General features: G+C 44.6%; 1 protein-coding gene across 1 annotated transcript in view; it reads right to left on the minus strand.

The window, feature by feature from the left end:
* Positions 1-21,067, minus strand: part of PRELID3A (PRELI domain containing 3A) — a 132,828-nt gene extending 111,761 nt beyond the window's left edge. The window contains exon 1 of the mRNA XM_069728946.1: positions 21,042-21,067. The gene's annotated coding sequence lies outside the window, so the exon portion shown is untranslated. The remainder of the gene's footprint in view (positions 1-21,041) is intronic.
* Between the last annotated feature and the right edge of the window lie 609 nt (positions 21,068-21,676).

Genomic DNA, 21,676 nt, shown 5'->3' on the forward strand with positions numbered 1-21,676 from the left:
CGGGACAGAATCAGCGGACACACGGGGCAGCATCATGGGACACATGAGGCAGGATGGAAACACATGGGGCAGCATCATATGACACATGGGGTAGGATGTTGACACGAGGCAGGATGGAAACGCATGGGACAGGCTCATCGGACAGAATCATGGTACAGGCTCATGGGACAAAATCATGGGACAGCATAATCGGACATATGGGGTAGGATGGAGACATGTGGCAGGATGGAGACATGGGACAGGCTCATGGGACAGAATCATGGGACAGATGGGGAGCATTATGGGACACATGGGGCAGGATGGAGACACATAGGACAGGATCATGGGACAGCATCATGGGACACATGGCAGGATGGAGACACATGGGACAGAATCATAGGACACATGGGGCAGGATGGCGAACACATAGGGCGGGATGGGAGAACATGTCGCTGGAGCCAGGAATGAGACACAAGGGGCTAGGCTTTGACACAAGGGGACCAGGATGGGGATATTTTTACTTTAGTGATATATTTTATTATTGAGGATACTGTTTTCAATGTAGCTGTCCTGTTACTATTTTGGGGGAGCTGCACTAGGTCAACCTTTTTTTTTCATTTGGTGTAGTGCAGAAGTTGGGAAAAAATTATGTGCACTGCAAGCGCTGCAACTAGATAACTTTGTTATTTTCTGCAGAGACAAGTCCTGGTTCAAATAAGTGATGGTGATCTAAACTGGATGAAGACCAAAAGCGAAGATGAAGGACTTCAACTAGAGAAGTTACTGTTGAGTCAATATGTTACCTATACACTAGTATATACAGAGCTTCTGTATGTAATGTGACTGGTATTCATAGTATGAAGTATGACCTGTACACTATACACTATACAGAGCATGTGTATAATGTCAGTAATGTCACTGGTGATCACTGTATTACCTATACACTATATACAAAGCTCCTGTGTATAGCGTCACTGGTGATCACTGTATTAACTGTACACTATATACAGAACTCCTGTGTACAATGTCACTAGTGATCACGGTATTTATTACCTATACACTAGTATATACAGAGCTCCTGTATGTAATGTGACTGGTGATCACAGTATTACCTGTACACTATACACTGTATACAGAGCTCCTGTGTGTAATGTGACTGATGATACTGTATTACCTGTACATTATATACAGAGAGCTCCTGTGTATAATGTCACTGCTGATCCCTGTATTACCTGTACACTATATAGAAAGCTCCTGTGTGCCATGTCACTGGTGATCACTGTATTACCTGTACACTATATAAAGAGCTCCTGTGTATAATGTCACTGGTGATCCCTGTATTACCTGTACACTATACACAGAGCTCCTGTGTACATTCATGGCCAAAAGTTTTGAGAATGAGACAAATATTAATTTTTTCCAAAGTCTACTGCTTCATTTTTCCTAATGGTAATTTGCATATACTCCTGAATGTCAGAGAGATCAGCTTAACAGCAATTACTGTACTTGCAAAGTCAATATTTGCCCAGAAAATGAACTTTAACCCCCAAAACACATTTCAACATCATTGCAATCCTGCCTTAAAAGGAGCCGCTAACACCGTTTTAGTGATTGATCCATTAACACAGGTGTGGGTGTTGATGAGGACAGGGCTGGCGATCAGTCATGATTAAGTAAGAATGACATCACTGGACACTTTAAAAGGAGGCTGGTGCTTGGTATCATTGTTTCTCTTCAGTTAACCATGGTTATCTCTAAAGAAACACGTGCAGCCATCATTGCACTGCACAAAAATGGCCTAACAGGGAAGAGTATCGCAGCTACAAAGATTGCACCTCAGTCAACAATCTATCACATCATCAAGAACTTCAAGGAGAGAGCTTCCATTGTTGTCAAAAAGGCTCCAGGGCGCCCAAGAAAGACCAGCAAGCGCCAGGACTGTATCTTAAAACTGTTTCAGCTGCGGGATCGGACTACCAGCAGTGCCGAGCTTGCTCAGGAATGGCAGCAGGCTGGTGTGAGTGCTTCTGCACGCACTGTGAGGCGGAGACTCTTTGAGCAAGGCCTGGTTTCAAGGAGGGCAGCAAAGAAGCCACTTCTCTCCAGAAAAAACATCAGGGACCGACTGATATTCTGCAAAAGGTACAGGGAGTGGACTGCTGAGGACTGGGGCAAAGTCATTTTCTCTGATGAATCCCCTTTTCGATTGTTTGGGACATCTGGAAAACAGCTTATTCGGAGAAGAAGAGGTGAGCGCTACCACCAGTCTTGTCTCATGCCAACTGTAAAGGCCCCTTCACATTTAGCGACGCTGCAGCGATACCGACAACGATCCGGATCGCTGCAGCGTCGCTGTTTGGTCGCTGGAGAGCTGTCACACAGACCGCTCTCCAGCGACCAACGATGCCGGTAACCAGGGTAAACATCGGGTAACTAAGCGCAGGGCCGCGCTTAGTAACCTGATGTTTACCCTGGTTACCATGCTAAAAGTAAAAAAAAACAAACACTACATACTTACCTACAGCCGTCTGTCCTCCAGCGCTGCGCTCTGCTTCTCTGCTCTCCTCCTGTACTGTCTGGGAGCCGGAAAGCAGAGCGGTGACGTCACCGCTCTGCTTTCCGGCTCCCAGACAGTACAGGAGGAGTGCAGAGCGCAGCGCTGGAGGACAGACGGCTGTAGGTAAGTATGTAGTGTTTTTTTTTTTTTACTTTTAGCATGGTAACCAGGGTAAACATCGGGTTACTAAGCGCGGCCCTGCGCTTAGTTACCCGATGTTTACCCTGGTTACCAGTGAAGACATCGCTGGATCGGTGTCACACACGCCGATCCAGCGATGTCTCCAGGGAGTCCAGCGACGAAATAAAGTTCTGGACTTTATTCAGCGACCAACGATCTCCCAGCAGGGGCCTGATCGTTGGTCGCTGTCACACATAACGATTTCATTAACGATATCGTTGCTACGTCACAAATAGCAACGATATCGTTAACAATATCGTTATGTGTGAAGGTACCTTTAAGCATCCTGAAACCATTCATGTGTGGGGTTGGTTCTCAGCCAAGGGAATCAGCTCACTCACAGTCTTGCCTAAAAACACAGCCATGAATAAAGAATGGTACCAGAATGTCCTCCAAGAGCAACTTCTCCCAACCGTCCAAGAGCAGTTTGGTGCCCAACAATGCCTTTTCCAGCATGATGGAGCACCTTGCCATAAAGCAAAGGTGATAACTAAATGGCTCATGGAACAAAACATAGAGATTTTGGGTCAATGGCCTAGAAACTCCCCAGATCTTAATCCCATTGAGAACTTGTGGTCAATCATCAAGAGACGGGTGGACAAACAAAAACCAACAAATTCTGGCACAATACAAGCATTGATTATGCAAGAATGGACTGCTATCAATCAGGATTTGGTCCAGAAGTTGATTGAGAGCATGCCAGGGAGAATTGCAGAGGTCTTGAAGAAGAAGGGTCAACACTGCAAATATTGACTTGCTGCATTAACTCATTCTAACTGTCAATATAACCTATTGGTACTCATAATATGATTGCAATTATATTTCTGTATGTGATATAAACATCAGACAAACACTAATAAAAACCAGAGGGCAGCAGATCATGTGAAAATATAATTTTGGTGTCATTCTCAAAACTTTTGGCCATGACTGTATAATGTCACTGCTGATCCCTGTATTACCTGTAAACTATAGACTATATACAGAGCTTTTGTGTATCATGTCATTGGTGATCCTTGTATTACATATACACTATATACAGAGCTCCCGAGTATAATATCACCAGTGATTACTGTATTAACTGTGCACTATACACTATATACAGAGCTTCTGTGTCACTGGTGATCACTGTATTACATGTACACTGGCACTGCGATCGCGTTGCTTCTGTGGTCTCCATGGAGACCCCCGGCTCCAAGATGGCCGCGGGGTCCTCCTACACTGCCTGTCAGTTCGCTGATCTGACACTGTGCTATGCAAAGTGTCAGATCAGCGATCTGACTTTATATAGTGATGTCCCACCCTGGGACAATGTAGTAAAGTAAAAAAAAAAAAAAAATTATATATATATATATATATATATATATATATATACAGGTCCTTCTCAAAAAATTAGCATATAGTGTTAAATTTCATTATTTACCATAATGTAATGATTACAATTAAACTTTCATATATTATAGATTCATTATCCACCAACTGAAATTTGTCAGGTCTTTTATTGTTTTAATAGTGATGATTTTGGCATACAACTCCTGATAACCCAAAAAACCTGTCTCAATAAATTAGCATATCAAGAAAAGGTTCTCTAAACGACCTATTACCCTAATCTTCTGAATCAACTAATTAACTCTAAACACATGCAAAAGATACCTGAGGCTTTTATAAACTCCCTGCCTGGTTCATTACTCAAAACCCCCATCATGGGTAAGACTAGCGACCTGACAGATGTCAAGAAGGCCATCATTGACACCCTCAAGCAAGAGGGTAAGACCCAGAAAGAAATTTCTCAACAAATAGGCTGTTCCCAGAGTGCTGTATCAAGGCACCTCAATGGTAAGTCTGTTGGAAGGAAACAATGTGGCAGAAAACGCTGTACAACGAGAAGAGGAGACCGGACCCTGAGGAAGATTGTGGACTGAGTCTGGTGTGGAAACATCCAGAGCCACCGTGCACAGGCGTGTCCAGGAAATGGGCTACAGGTGCCGCATTCCCCAGGTAAAGCCACTTTTGAACCATAAACAGCGGCAGAGGCGCCTGACCTGGGCTACAGAGAAGCAACACTGGACTGTTGCTAAGTGGTCCCAAGTACTTTTTTCTGATGAAAGCAAATTTTGCATGTCATTCGGAAATCAAGGTGCCAGAGTCTGGAGGAAGACTGGGGAGAAGGAAATGCCAAAATGCCTGAAGTCCAGTGTCAAGTACCCACAGTCAGTGATGGTGTGGGGTGCCATGTCAGCTGCTGGTGTTGGTCCACTGTGTTTCATCAAGGGCAGGGTCAATGCAGCTAGCTATCAGGAGATTTTGGAGCACTTCATGCTTCCATCGGCTGAAATGCTTTATGGAGATGAAGATTTCATTTTTCAGCACGACCTGGCACCTGCTCACAGTGCCAAAACCACTGGTAAATGGTTTACTGACCATGGTATTACTGTGCTCAATTGGCCTGCCAACTCTCCTGACCTGAACCCCATAGAGAATCTGTGGGATATTGTGAAGAGAAAGTTGAGATACGCAAGACCCAACACTCTGGATGAGCTTAAGGCCGCTATTGAAGCATCCTGGGCCTCCATAACATCTCAGCAGTGTCACAGGCTGATTGCCTCCATGCCACGCCGCATTGAAGCAGTCATTTCTGCCAAAGGATTCCCGACCAAGTATTGAGTGCATAACTGAACATTATTATTTGATGGTTTTTTTGTTTGTTATTAAAAAACACTTTTATTTGATTGGATGGGTGAAATATGCTAATTTATTGAGACAGGTTTTTTGGGTTATCAGGAGTTGTATGCCAAAATCATCAGTATTAAAACAATAAAAGACCTGATAAATTTCAGTTGGTGGATAATGAATCTATAATATATGAAAGTTTAATTGTAATCATTACATTATGGTAAATAATGAAATTTAACACTATATGCTAATTTTTTGAGAAGGACCTGTATATTGTCACTAATATGTAAAAATATATATAAAAAAATAAATATTTTACCAATAAATCCATTTATGTAAATAATAAAAAAAAATAAAAGTACATATATTTGGTATCGCCGCATCCGTAACGACCCGTCCTATAAAACTGTCCCACTAGTTAACCCCTTTAGTGAACGCCATTAAAAAAAAGGCAAAAAACAATGCTTTATTATCATACCGCCTAACAAAAAGTGGAATAAAACGCGATCAAAAAGACATATAAATAAACATGGTACAGCTGAAAACATCATCTTCTCCCACAAAAAGTAAGCTGCCATATAGCTCCATCACCTGAAAAATAACAAGTTATAGCTCTCAGAATAAAGCAATGCAAAATTAATTATTTTTTCCTATAAAATAGTTTTTATTGTATAAAAGTGCCAAAACATAAAAAAAGATATAAATGAGGTATCGCTGTAATCATACTGACCCGAAGAATAAAAGTGCTTTATCAATTTTACCACACGCAGAACGGTACAAAGGCCCCTACCTCAAAATAAATTAATGAATTGCTGGTTTTTGTTCATTCTGCCTCACAAAAATCTGAATAAAAAGCGATCAAAAAATATCATGCACCCAAAAATGGTACCAATAAAAACGTCAACTCGTCCTGCAAAAAACAAGACCTCACATGACTCTATGGGCCAAAATATAGAAAAATTATAGCTCTCAAACTATGGTGATGCAAAAACTATTTTTTGCAGTAAAAAGCATCTTTTAGTGTGTGACAGCTGCCAAACATAAAAACCCACTATAAATAGTAAATCAAACCCCACTTTATCACACCCTTCGTTAGGGAAAAATAATAAAATAATTTTTTATTTATTTATTTCAATTTTCCCATTAGGGCTAGGGTAAGGGTTAGGGCTAAAGTTAGGGATAGGCTTGGGGCTAAAGTTAGGATTAGGCTTGGGGCTAAAGTTAGGGTTGGGGCTAAAGTTAGGGTTGGGGCTAAAGTTAGAGTTAGGGTTGGGGCTAGGGTTTGGATTACGTTTACAGTTGGGATTACTTTTACGGTTGGGATTAGGGTCAGGGTTGGGATTAGGGTTAGGGGTGTGTCAGGGTTAGGGATGTGATTAGGGTTATGGTTAGGGTTGGGATTAGGGTTAGGGGTGTGTTGGGATTAGGGGTGTGTTGGGTTAGGGTTGTGGTTAGGGTTGGTATTAGTGTTAGGGTTGTATTCAGGTTAGGGGTGTGGTTAGGGCTAGGGTTAGGGGTGTGTTGGGGTTAGGTTGGAGTTAGAATTAGGGGGGTTTCCACTGTTTAGGTACATCAGGGTGTCTCCAAACGCGACATGGCGTCCTATCTCAATTCCAGCCAATTCTGTGTTGAAAAAGTAAAACGGTGCTCCTACCCTTCTGAGCTCTGCCGTGCGCACAAACAGTGGTTTACCCCCTCATATGGGGTATCATCATACTCAGGACAAATTGTACAACTTTTGCAGTCCAATTTCTCCTGTTACCCTTATGAAAATAAAAATTTGGTGGCTAAAAATCATTTTTGTGGGAAAATTTTTTATTTTATTTTCACGGCTTTGCGTTATAAACTTTATTGAAACACTTGGGGGTTCAAAGTTCTCACAACACATCTAGATAAGTTCCTTGGGGGTCTAGTTTCCAATATGGGATGACTTGGGGGTTTCCACTGTCGATACATCAGGGGCTCTGCAAACACAACGTGACGCTCGCAGACCATTCCATCAAAGTCTGCACTCCAAAACGTTGCTCCTTCCCTTCTGAGCTGTGCCATGAACCCAAACTGTGGTTTCCCTCCACATATGGGGTATCAGCGTACTTAGGACAAATTGTACAACAGCTTTTGCGGTCCAATTTCTTCTGTTACCCTTGGGAAAATAGAAAAAATGGGGGCGAAAAGCTCATTTTTGTGAAAAAAATATGATTTTTTATTTTTACGGGTCTACATTATAAACTTATGTGAAGCACTTGGGGTTTCAAAATGCTCACCACACATCTAGAAAAGTTCCTTAGGGGGTCTAATTTCCAAAATGGGGTCACTTGTGGGGGGTTTCCACTGTTTAGGCACATCAGGGGCTCTCCAAACGCAACATGGCATCCGATCTCAATTCCAGCCAATTTTGCATTGAAAAAGTCAAACAGTGGTTTACCTTCATACATGGGGTATCAGCGTACTCAGGACAAATTGTACAACTTTTGTGGTCCAATTTCTCCTGTTACCCTTGGTAAAATAAAACACATTGGATCTGAAGTAAAAAAGTTAAATGTTCATTTTTTTAAAACATTCCAAAAATTCCTGTGAAGCACCTGAAGGGTTAATAAACTTCTTGAATGTGGTTTTGAGTACCTTGAGGGGTGCAATTTTTAGAATGGTGTCACTTTTGTGTATTTTCTATCATATAGACCCCTCAAAGTGACTTCAAATGTGATGTGGTCCCTAAAAAAATGGTTTTGTAAAATTTGTTGAAAAAATGAGAAATTGCTGGTCAACTTTTAACCCTTATAACTTCCTAACCAAAAAAAAGTGGTTCCAAAATTGTGCTGATGTAAAGTAGATGTGTGGTAAATGTTATTTATTAACTATTTTGTGCGATATTACTCTCTGATATAAGTCATATCGAGGAAATTTTACTGCTATCATAAAGTACAATATGTCACAAGAAAACAGTCTCAGAATCAGTGGGATCCGTTGAAGCGTTCCAGAATTATTACCTCATTAACGGACAGTGGTCAGAATTGTAAAAATTGGCTGGGTCAGAAAGGTGAAAACTATAATATTATATAGTACTAGATGGTGGCTCGATTCTAACGCATCGGGTATTCTAGAATAAGCATGTCCACGTAGTATATAGCACAGCCACATAGTATATTGCCCAGCCACGTAGTATATTGCCCAGCCACGTAGTATATTGCCCAGCCACGTAGTGTATTGCCCAGCCACGTAGTATAATGCCCAGTCACGTAGTATAATGCCCAATCACGTAGTATGTAGTATATTGCCCAGCCACGTAGTATATTGCCCAGTCACGTAGTATATTGCCCAGCCACGTAGTATATTGCCCAGTTACGTACTATATTGCCCAACCACGTAGTATATTGCCAGTCATGTAGTATGTAGTATATTGCCCAGCCACGTAGTATATAGCACAGCCACGTAGTATATTGCCCAGCCACGTAGTATATTGCTCAGCCACGGAGTATATTGCCCAGCCACGTAGTATATTGCCCAGCCACGTAGTATATTGCCCAGCCATGTAGTATATTGCCCAGCCACGTAGTATATTGCCCAGTCACGTAGTATGTAGTATATTGCCCAGCCACGTAGTATATTGCCCAGCCACGTAGTATATTGCCCAGTCACGTAGTATATTGCCCAGTCACGTAGTATATTGCCCAGCCACGTAGTACATTGCCCAGTCACGTAGTATATTGCCCAGTCACGTAGTATATTGCCCAGTAACGTAGTATATTGCCCAGTCACGTAGCATATTGCCCAGCCACGTAGTATATTGCCCAGCCACGTAGTATATTGCCCAGCCACGTAGTATATTGCCCAGTCACGTAGTATATTGCACAGCCCACGTAGTATAAAGCACAGCCCATGTAGTATATTGCACAGCCCATGTAGTATATTGCACAGCCCACGTAGTATATAGCAATGTGGGCATTATATCCCTGTTAAAAAAAAAAGAATTAAAATAAAAAATAGTTAAATACTTACCTTCCGGAGCCCCCGGATCCAAGCGAAGCGGTTGCCGACGCTGAGTCCTCGCGCGCTCCGGTCTGAAGAGTGCATTGCGGTCTCGCGAGATGATGACGTAGCGGTCTCGCTACGTCATCATCTCGCGAGATCGCAGCATGGACCGGTTACCGGAGCGTCGCGAGCGGGAAAGGACTGTTGTGGATCCAAGGGGCCGACGGACAGTGAGTATATAACGATTTTTATTTTTTTAATTATTTTTAACAGATCTTTTTACTATTGATGCCACATAGGCAGCATCAATAGTAAAACGTTGGTCACACAGGGTTAATAGCAGCGTTAACCGAGTGCGTTACACCGGTTAACGCTGCCATTAACCCTGTGTGAGCGGTGACCGGAGGGGAGTATGGAGGGGTCACTGACTGCGGGGAGGAAGGAGTGGCCATGTTGCCGCCGGACTGTGCCTGTCACTGATTGGTCGCGGCTGTTTTGCCGTGACCAGTCAGCGACTTGGATTTCCATGATAGACAGAGGCCGCGACCAATGAATATCTGTGACAGACAGACAGACGGAAGTGACCCTTAGACAATTATATAGTAGACTAGATTGTGGCCCGATTCTAACGCATCGGGTATTCTAGAATATGCATGTCCCCGTAGTATATGGACAATGATGATTCCAGAATTCGCAGCAGACTGTGCCCGTCGCTGATTGGTCGAGGCAACCTTTATAACATCATCATTGCCATGGCAACCATTATGACATCTACGTCGATACTATCACGTCACATGTTGGCAAGCAGTAAATCCCGATACACCAGCTCTGCACACATCAGATAGGATACTACTTACACAGGTATCTGGGGTAGTAGATCTTAAAACAGCTGATTACGAAGCGAACAAAATCCATGTCCTAAAAGTGAAGAATATTCCATTACAAAGGTTCAGTTAAAATGACAACAGATTATTAGGAGACAAGAAACGAGAATATAATTGTCGCTGTAAACACAGCTACGTTATTCTTATGGGAAATTAAACTTTTTTTTTTTATTATCTTCAAACTAGAACGAAAAAGCGATGATGATAATTATGTTTAGAGGGTTACCTGGAATAATAAAAAAATGGCTAAGAGCTGAAAATGTGTTAAAGGGAACGTGTTAGCAGGTTTTTGAGCTGTGTATAAGCCGACCACACTACAGCTGTCTGGGTACACGGTATAGTAACAGAGAGCTGCTAATCAGTGCTGGGGGAGAGGCTGGACTAGGAGGCACGAGGCACCTAGTCCTGTACTGATGATATCCTGCTGAGAAAACACTGAATGTATTAAAATAGCAAAACACAGTAAGTGACAAATCCTTGTAATGAGGGTCTCTACTCCTAACATTAAAGGGGTTTTCCAGACCAAATCAATAAGTCTGCAGTCACTCGATCTGACTGCAGACTTATAAATCCCCCCAGCGCAGAAACTATGCGCTGCCAGGATTCGCCAGTTTCCGAGCCGGGACCGGCTATAACAGTAATTTTTCCCAGGGGTGCCCAATCTTCTACAAAAATAAAAAATAACGAACTCCCCTAAATGTGCCAGCCTTGAAATTTTATTCCTAAGCTGGTTTCACATGTCCGTGGAATATGGACCGCGCTCAGATCACAAGGCTCGGCCTGACAGTGGAGTCTCCTGACTTCAGTCCATAGCCTCGTAGACATCTATTAGGAGGTAGCTCAGGGTAGGAGACGGTCGGGTCTGATCTTCTGATCTGACCACAATCTGAACAGGGATTGTTCAAAAGCGGCCTGTGAAGTATGTATTCTGGGTTTATCCTGTGGCGCAGCACAACATCCGGCAAAGGGAAGGAGCTGCACATGGCAGTATTGCCATGTATAAGGCCTGAGCGTTACAGTATCTGACCTATTTGGGTAATGTATGGGAGACAGAGAAGATAGGTAACCCAAAAGGCCATCCTGACTATGCCAGACCACCACAGAATAATAATAATCTTTAATAATCTTTATTTTTATATAGAGCTAACATATTCCACAGCGCTTTACAGTTTGCACACATTATCATCGGTGTCCCCATTGGGGCTCTCAATCTAAATTCCCTATCAGTATGTCTTTGGAATGTGGGAGGAAACCGGAGTACCCGGAGAAAACCCACGCAAACACAGAGAGAACGCACAAACTCTATGCAGATGTTGTCCTTGGTGGGATTTGAACCCAGGACCCCAGCGATGTAAGGCTTCAGTGCTAACCACTGCGCTACCGTGCCACCCCAAATAAAAAAAAACACTTCTACCATAGACAACCAAAGGAGCTGTCGTCACCGAAAGGGATGAACCACCTCCTGTAGCCTAAACCACCAAGGATTCAAATATCATAAGGGCGGTCTATCGGATTTCTATTGATCTATCCTTAGTATCACAGCTGCCCTCCACCGATCAGCTCTTATCACCCATGTGGTATTGAAGAAAAGTCGACCAACAGTCCCCGGCGGCGGCCACTCAACATCTGGTCCGTCCACGGTTTACACCTGGCTGCCGTTAGCGGTGATGGCAGCTGACCGCTGACCGCACTGATCTTATATGGATAGGTCGTCATTAATATACTCGTAGCAGACAACCCATTTAGAACCTCTGTAAAAAGCGTGGCCTCACCACTTCTCCTACGCTAGACCACTAAGGAATCATAAAGTAACACGTCCACCATAGACCGCCAAGGAAGGGAGGAGGCATTGTCCTGGGCCCTAAGGACATCAAATGTTAACGCTTTGTCCTTTCCTTGACTGACATAGCTCAGCCTATTACCCCAGACTAGCCAACAACATAAAGGATCCCGAAACAACAATGAAATCAGAAAATTAAACTTACCGTTCATTATCCACGGCATTTCAAATATTACAATTTTTGCTAAAAAAATAAAAAAAAAAAGACATGAGGAATGGGGTAGATGAGTAAGTCATTGGACAATATACACACACATTTTATTTTTTTGCCATTTAGATGGAAATACATGAATATTACTGTATAATACCACAAAACATGTGAAGGATCCAACTGGGGCTGGGGCCAATGGTTACTGGCAAGTATTCTATTATCCCGCAACATTTAATAAGAATATTGGGATATCATCATAAACTGCTGTGGTCATTGTTTCGCCGTAGACATCAGCATTCAGTTATCCCACAGATTAGTCAGCGTCTCTAGTGTCGGTGGTGGCCGAGTGCAGTGGTGTCCTGAGCGGTCCAATGTCTGTGATGGCCGAGTGCAGTGGTGTCCTGAGCAGTCCAATGTCTGTGATGGCCGAGTGCAGTGGTGTCCTGAGCGGTCCAATGTCCTTGGTGGACGAGTGCAGTGGTGTGTCCTGGGCGGTCCTATGTCTGTTGCGGCCGAGTGCGGTGGTTGGTCCTGGGTGGTCTGATGTCTGTGGCGGCCGAGCGCGGTGGTGTGTTCTGGGCGGTCCTATGTATGTGGTGGCCGTGCGCAGTTGTGTGTTCTGGGCGGTCCTATGTCTGTGGTGGCCGAGCGCGGTGGTGTGTTCTGGGCGGTCCTATGTCTGTGGTGGCCGAGCGCAGTGGTGTGTTCTGGGCGGTCCTATGTCTGTGGTGGCCGAGCGCGGTGGTGTCTTCTGGGTGGTCCTATGTCTGTGGTGGCCGAGCGCGGTGGTGTTCTGGGTGGTCCTATAACTGTGGTGGCCGAGTGTGATGTTGTGTCCTGGACGCAGAGTCTGACTGGCTCTTCCCCTCAGGCCGCAATTAGCGTCTCCCCTCCAAGACCTAGGAGGTGCCAAATGTTGCTTTTCTTCTCGGCCCTAGCTAGACCCCCCGGTGAGATATGGAGAGCCACCAGGCCTCGACCAATCAGAGACCGGCACAGCATCGACGTAGAAATCCCGCGTCTCTGATTGGTCGAGGCCGCCAGGCCTCAACCAATCAGCAACGGGCACAGCGACGATGATGTCATAAAGGACGTAGAAATCCGACGTCTCTGATTCAGCGACGGGCACAGTATCGACGTAGATGTCATAATGGTTGCCATGGCGACGATGATGGCATAAAGGTTGCCTCGACCAATCAGCGACGGGCACAGTCTGCCGCGAATTCTGGAATCATCATTGTCCATATACTACGGGGACATGCATATTCTAGAATACCCGATGCGTTAGAATCGGGCCACAATCTAGTAGGTAGAATAAATGTGTAAACATAGAATAGGTATATATATACAGTACAGACCAAAAGTTTGGACACACCTTCTCATTTAAAGATTTTTCTGTATTTTCATGACTATGATAATTGTAAATTCACACTGAAGGCATCAAAACTATGAATTAACATATGTGGAATTATATACTTAACAAAAAAGTGTGAAACAACTGAAAATATGTCTTATATTCTAGGTTCTTCAAAGTAGACACCTTTTGCTTTGATGACTGCTTTGCACACTCTTGGCATTGTCTTGATGAGCTTCAAGAGGTAGTCACCGGGAATGGTTTTTACTTCACAGGTGTGCCCTGTCAGGTTCGATAAGTGGGATTTCTTGCCTTATAAATGGAGTTGGGACCATCAGTTGTGTTGAGCAGGAGTCTGGTGGATACACAGCTGATAGTCCTACTGAATAGACTGTTAGAATTTGTATTATGGCAAGAAAAAAAGCAGCTAAGTTAAGAAAAATGAGTGGCCATTATTACTTTATGAAATGAAGGTCAGTCAGTCCGAAAAATTGGGAAAACTTTGAAAGTGTCCCCAAGTGCAGTTGCAAAAACCATCAAGCACTACAAAGAAACTGGCTCACATGAGGACCGCCCCACGAATGGAAGACCAAGAGTCACCTCTGCTTCTGAGGATAAGTTTATCCGAGTCACCAGCCTCAGAAATCGCAGGTTAACAGCAGCTCAGAATAGAGACCAGGTCAATGCCACACAGAGTTCTAGCAGCAGACACATCTCTACAATAACTGTTAGGAGGAGACTTTGTGCAGCAGTCCTTCATGGTAAAATAGCTACTAGGAAACCATTGCTAAGGACAGGCAACAAGCAGAAGAGACTTGTTTGGGCCCTGTCTGTCCTGGAAATCCCGCGTCTCTGATTGGTCAAGGCCCCCAGGCCTCGACCAATCAGCGACGGGCACAGCGACGATGTCATAAAGGACGTAGACATCCCGCGTCTGATTGGTCGAGGCCGCCAGGCCTCGACCAATCAGCGACGGGCACAGTATCGACGTACATGTCATAATGGTTGCCATGGCGACGATGATGTCATAAAGGTTGCCTTGACCAATCAGCGACGGGCACAATCTGCCGCGAATTCTGGAATCATCATTGTCCATATAGTACAGGGACATGCATATTCTAGAATACCCGATGCGTTAGAATCGGACCACAATCTAGTTACTATATAATAGGGGGTGCAGTGTATACGGCACAGGAGCGGGTGATGCGGTCACGATCGATACAGGGGCGGCTGCATCCATCTACATTTATCGGGATGCATATTGGGGACATAGACGTGTTCCCTGTGACCCTAATAACTGTCAGGTAGAATCCCCCCATATTATCCTCGTTCTGCGCGAGACCCGCAGCGCTGCAGTCACCGTCCTGCCGGTCGTGTCCCATGTGGGGGCTGTTGTGCTGGTCGTGTCCCATGTGGGGGCTATTGGGGAGGACGTCACTCCTTCCTCTTCCTCCATACTCTATTGTTTCAGCCTTTGTTGGGGGGTTTATATCTGGAGGGGGGGTACATACTTTTCCTAGCACTGTGATATCTGTAGGATGGCATTTAATAAGAATATTGGGATATCATCATAAACTGCTGTGGTCATTGTTTTGCCGTAGACATCAGCATTCAGTTATCCCACAGATTAGTCAGCGTCTCTAGTGTCGGTGGTGGCCGAGTGCAGTGGTGTCCTGAGCGGTCCAATGTCTGTGATGGCCGAGTGCAGTGGTGTCCTGAGCGGTCCAATGTCTGTGATGGCCGAGTGCAGTGGTGTCCTGAGCGGTCCAATGTCCTTGGTGGACGAGTGCAGTGGTGTGTCCTGGGCGGTCCTATGTCTGTTGCGGCCGAGTGCGGTGGTTGGTCCTGGGTGGTCTGATGTGTGTGGCGGCCGAGCGCGGTGGTGTGTTCTGGGCGGTCCTATGTCTGTGGTGGCCGTGCGCAGTTGTGTGTTCTGGGCGGTCCTATGTCTGTGGTGGCCGAGCGCGGTGGTGTGTTCTGGGCGGTCCTATGTCTGTGGTGGCCGAGCGCAGTGGTGTGTTCTGGGCGGTCCTATGTCTGTGGTGGCCGAGCGCGGTGGTGTCTTCTGGGTGGTCCTATGTCTGTGGTGGCCGAGCGCAGTGGTGTGTTCTGGGCGGTCCTATGTCTGTGGTGGCCGAGCGCGGTGGTGTGTTCTGGGCGGTCCTATGTCTGTGGTGGCCGAGCGCAGTGGTGTGTTCTGGTTGGTCCTATGTCTGTGGTGGCCGAGCGCGGTGGTGTTCTGGGTGGTCCTATAACTGTGGGGGCTGAGTGTGATGTTGTGTCCTGGACGCAGAGTCTGAATGGCTCTTCCCCTCAGGCCGCAATTAGCGTCTCCCCTCCAAGACCTAGGAGGTGCCAAATGTTGCTTTTCTTCTCGGCCCTAGCTAGACCCCCTGGTTAGATATGGAGACACAATTAATCAGTCCCTAAATTTGACTGTAAAGGGAAAATATCTTGGTAATATCAGATGGTTGGCAGAATTTCAGTTAAAGGGGTATTCCCATCTCCAAGCTCCTATCCCAATATGTCTTAGGCTACTTTCACACTGCCATTCGGTACGGGTCCGTCGCTAAGCGTCGGCGCAACGTACCGACGCACGTTGTAAAAATTATGCACGACGTGGGCAGCGGATGCAGTTTTTTCGACGCATCCACTGCCCATTCTAAAGTCCGGGGAGGAGGGGGCGGAGTTCCGGCCGCGCATGTGCGGTAGAAAATGGCGGACGCGATGTGCGAAAAAACGTTACATTGAAAGTTTTTTCATGACGACGGTCCGCCAAAACATGACGGATCCAGTGCACGTATGTGGCCATACGTCGCGATCCGTCGGCAATACAAGTCTATGGGGAAAAAAACGCATCCTGCGGGCACATTTGCAGGATCCGTTTTGTTCCCAAAACGACGGATTGCGATGTACGTCACACAAGACGCAAGTGTGAAAGAAGCCTTCGGTGTAATAATAATATTAGCAAATACCTGCAATTAGAAATGTTGCATAGTTCTTCAGATTCATTATGCCGCTTACCCCATGTGCAGGGCATTGCAGTAGTTTAGGTATCCATGGTTACAGCCACTAAGAGCTGTCTAACCTACTGTCACTATATGAGTGGTCATAACCATGGGGTAATCAGAAGAACTATAAGAGACATAGTGGAATCAGAAGAACTATACAAAATTTCTCATTGTAGGGATTTGCTAATATTTATTTATTATTACACCAGCTCTGCACACATCAGATAGGATACTACTTACACAGGTATCTGGGGTAGTAGATCTTAAAACAGCTGATTACGAAGCGAACAAAATCCATGTCCTAAAAGTGAAGAATATTCCATTACAAAGGTTCAGTTAAAATGACAACAGATTATTAGGAGACAAGAAACGAGAATATAATTGTCGCTGTAAACACAGCTACGTTATTCTTATGGGAAATTAAACTTTTTTTTTTATTATCTTCAAACTAGAACGAAAAAGCGATGATGATAATTATGTTTAGAGGGTTACCTGGAATAATAAAAAAATGGCTAAGAGCTGAAAATGTGTCAAAGGGAACGTGTTAGCAGGTTTTTGGGCTGTGTATAAGCCGACCACACTACAGCTGTCTGGGTACACGGTATAGTAACAGAGAGCTGCTAATCAGTGCTGGGGGAGAGGCTGGACTAGGAGGCACGAGGCACCTAGTCCTGTACTGATGATATCCTGCTGAGAAAACACTGAATGTATTAAAATAGCAAAACACAGTAAGTGACAAATCCTTGAAATGAGGGTCTCTACTCCTAACATTAAAGGGGTTTTCCAGACCAAATCAATAAGTCTGCAGTCACTCGATCTGACTGCAGACTTATAAATCCCCCCAGCGCAGAAACTATGCGCTGCCAGGATTCGCCAGTTTCCGAGCCGGGACCGGCTATAAAAGTAATTTTTCCCAGGGGTGCCCAATCTTCTACAAAAAAAATAAATAAAAAATAACGAACTCCCCTAAATGTGCCAGCCTTGAAATTTTATTCCTAAGCTGGTTTCACATGTCCGTGGAATATGGACCGCGCTCAGATCACAAGGCTCGGCCTGACAGTGGAGTCTCCTTATCAGGAGAAACCACCAGGTGCCACTCCCCAGTGGTTTATGCTGCCCTGACAGTGAGAACCCAGAGTCTCAGACAGCCTGTGACAGCTATACTCACAGCGCCCGAGAGCTGGGCAAGAAAACACCGTAACAGCTGAGCTGGAGTGAGCAGAACGCCAGGTAGTGAATGTACTGAAAGGACCTGTGGTCACGTGACAACAGAGGCGGGGCTTAGTGTCCTGTAGCAGGAGTATGCAGGATACTACAGGAACAAAGGGTACAGGAGAAGGGAAAGGGAGTCACCGGAACCCAGGGAAAGGATGGGGCAAAGGGAGACGCAATCCAAGACAAGCCGAGGTCAATAAACGGGAACGGAAACGCAGTACACAAGGAGCAAGGAAATAAAGAATAGTCAGGGACGTGGCAGGAGTCAGAAAACCAGAGAAGCAGATACACAGTACAGAATCAGAAGGCAAAATCACACCAGGGAACAGAACCGAGTCAGAACCATACAAGCAAACTAGAATACTGACACAAGGCACAAGCAAACAGAGGTCAACACACTCAGCTTCCCAGGACTATAAGAAGCTCACCCCAAACCAAAGCGAGGCCAATAACAAGCCCCAGGTGTGCAGGTCAGAGCCTGCACTGATCAACACATTAACCCCTGGCGTGCAGGTGAAACCCAGCACTGGGATCATGACACTCCTGACTTCAGTCCATAGCCTCATAGACATCTATTAGGAGGTAGCTCAGGGTAGGAGACGGTCGGGTCTGATCTTCTGATCTGAGCACAATCTGAACAGGGATTGTTCAAAAGCGGCCTGTGAAGTATAAATACTAACATTAAAGGTGATTTTTGCCCATTTGCCACATTTGATTGTGGCCCGATTCTAACGCATCAGGTATTCTAGAACAGGGGTCCCCAACTCCAGTCCTCAAGGCCCACCAACATGTCATGTTTTCAGGATTTCCTCAGCCTTGCCCAGGTAATAATTGCATCACCTGTGCAATGCAAAGGAAATCCTGAAAACATGACCTGTTGGTGGGCCTTGAGGACTGGAGTTGGGGACCCCTGTTCTAGAATATGCATGTCCCCGTAGTATATGGACAATGATGATTCCAGAATTCGCGGCACACTGTACCCGTCGCTGATTGTTTGAGGCAACCTTTATGACATCATCGTCGCCATGGCAACCATTATGACATCTACGTCGATACTGTGCCCGTCGCTGAATCAGAAACGTGAGATGTCTACGTCCTTTATGACATTATCATCGCTGTGCCCGTTGCTGATTGGTCGAGGCCTCGCGGCCTCGACCAATCAGAGAGCCGGGATTTCCAGGACAGACAGACAGACAGACGGAAAAACCCTTAGACAGTTATATATATAGACTAGATTGTGGCCCGATTCTAACGCATCGGGTATTCTAGAATATGCATGTCCCCGTAGTATATGGACAATGATGATTCCAGAATTCGCGGCAGACTGTGCCCGTCGCTGATTGGTCGAGGCAACCTTTATGACATCATCATTGCCATGGCAACCATTATGACATCTACGTCGATACTCTGCCCGTCGCTGAATCAGAAACGTGGGATTTCTAAGTCCTTTATGACATCATCGTCGCTGTGCCCACCGCTGATTGGTCGAGGCCTGGCGGCCTCGACCAATCAGAGACGTGGGATTTCCAGGACAGACAGACGGAAAAACCCTTAGGCAATTATATATATAGATAATGTACCTCCATAGGCCACCATATAGTATATGCACTCCCCATAGGCAGACTTTATTTAGTATAATGCACTCACCATGGGCAGACTATATAGTATACTGCACTCCCTATACGAAGACTCTGTATAGTATAATGATTTCTCCATAAGCCTATATAGTATAATGCACTCTCCATAGGCCTCTATATAGAATAATGCACCCCTATAGGCCTCCATATAGTATAATGCACCCCTATAGGCCTCCACATAGTATAATGCACTCCTATAGGCCTCCATACAGTATAATGTATTCCCCAATAGGCAGACACTATGTAGTACAAAGCACCCTATAGGCAGACTCTGTATAGTATAATACACACCCCCATAGGCCTCTCTGGTATAATGCTTTCCCCATAGGCAGACTATATATAGTATAAAGCACCACCATAGGCAGATTTTCTATAGTATAATGCACTCCCCATAGGCAGACTCTATATAGTATAATCCACTCCCCACAGTCAGACTCTATATAGCATAATGCACTCTCCATAGGCAGACTATATAGTATACTGCATTCCCCATACGAAGACTTTGCATAGTATAATGAACTCTCCATAAGCCTGTATAGTATAATGCACTCTCCATAGGCCTCTATATAGTATAATGCACCTCTATAGGCCTCCATATAGTATAATGTACTCCTATAGGTGCCTCCATACAGTATAATGTACTCCCCACAGGCAGACTCTATATAGCATAATGTTCCCCAATTGGCAGACACTATATAGTATAAAGCATCCCCTAGACAGACTCTATATAGTATAATACACCCCCATAGGCCTCTCTGGTGTAATGCATTCCCCATAGGATGACTCTATATAGTATAATGCACCCCTATAGGCAGACTCTACTGTATATAGTATAAAGCATCCCCATAGGCAGACTCTATATAGTATAATAAACTCCCAATAGGCCTCTATAGTATAATGCACTTCCCTTAGGCAGATTTTATATAGTATAATGCACTCCCCATAGGCAGACTTTATATAGTATAATGCACTCCCCATAGGCAGACTCTATATAGTATAATTCACTCTCCATAGGCCTCCATATAGTGCAATGCGGTCTCCATAGGCAGACTCTATATAGTATAATGCACCCCCATAGACAGACTATATACAATATAATGCACTCCCCATAGGCCTTTATAGTATAATGCACTCCCCATAGGCAGACTCTATATAGTATAAAGCACCCCCATAGACAGATTTTATATGGTGTAATGCACTACCCATAGTCAGACTCTATATAGTATAATGCACCCTCAGAAAAAATACAACCTCTCCTCCTTGTTTCCCCACGTCTCCGAGCATCTTCTAATTTTAGGACAGTGGGCACCAACTAATGATCATCAGACTCGTTGTCTGTGTCAGGGACATCAGATGCTGCATCCAGCCGATACAGTTGAACTTGAGATGATGGGTGGGGTGCCCCATGCTGGTACCACCCTCCCTTCCCGACTCATGGGCTACACTACTGACTTGAATCACTATGTACATACAAAGGCAGCATCAAATTCATTAAAGAAGTTGTCCACTACAATAAATATTTTTGTTTTTTTTCATAAATCTTGCTATTATGTGCCACTGAAAACATCCACTGTGTTTATTTTAGCAATATTACCTTTTATCATGCTGTAGCAGCACATCTTCAGTGCTGGATCCAGCTCTCATGGGGTTAATCGACAACTTCCTTTCTCCTGAGTTATTGTGCTCTAAGTTCCATGATGCTTTGCACTGGCCACTAAGCTCGAACCTACCACACCCACTCCAAAACACACCCAAACCCCTCCCTCCTCTCCCTCCTCTCTCTTCAAAAAGATTTGTGATGTCATTTCTGTCCAACCTCCTCTTTTACATTTGTCCAACCTACACTCCATTACACACAGATAGATGGATAGATAGATGGAATTAGATAGATAAAAATGGGATAGATATTTATCTATATATCTATGTCTATTTCCATAGATATGTCCATATCCATGTTTCTAAACCCCTTCACCCCTGTAGCTTTTTTTGTTTATCGCTCCCCTTCTTTCCAGAGCCATAATGTTTCCGTCAATATGGCCATGTGAGGGCTTATCTTTTGCGGAACAAGTTCTACTTTTGAACGACACCATTGGTTTTACCATGTCATGTATCAGAAAATGTGAAAAAAATTCAAAGTGCGATGAAATTGCAAAAAAAGTGCAATCCTACACTTGTTTTTTGCTTGCCTTTTTGCTAGGTTCACTAATGCTAAGGCTGTGTACACACGTT

Source organism: Ranitomeya imitator, chromosome 6, assembly GCF_032444005.1.
Source record: "Ranitomeya imitator isolate aRanImi1 chromosome 6, aRanImi1.pri, whole genome shotgun sequence".
Taxonomy (NCBI): domain Eukaryota; kingdom Metazoa; phylum Chordata; class Amphibia; order Anura; family Dendrobatidae; genus Ranitomeya; species Ranitomeya imitator.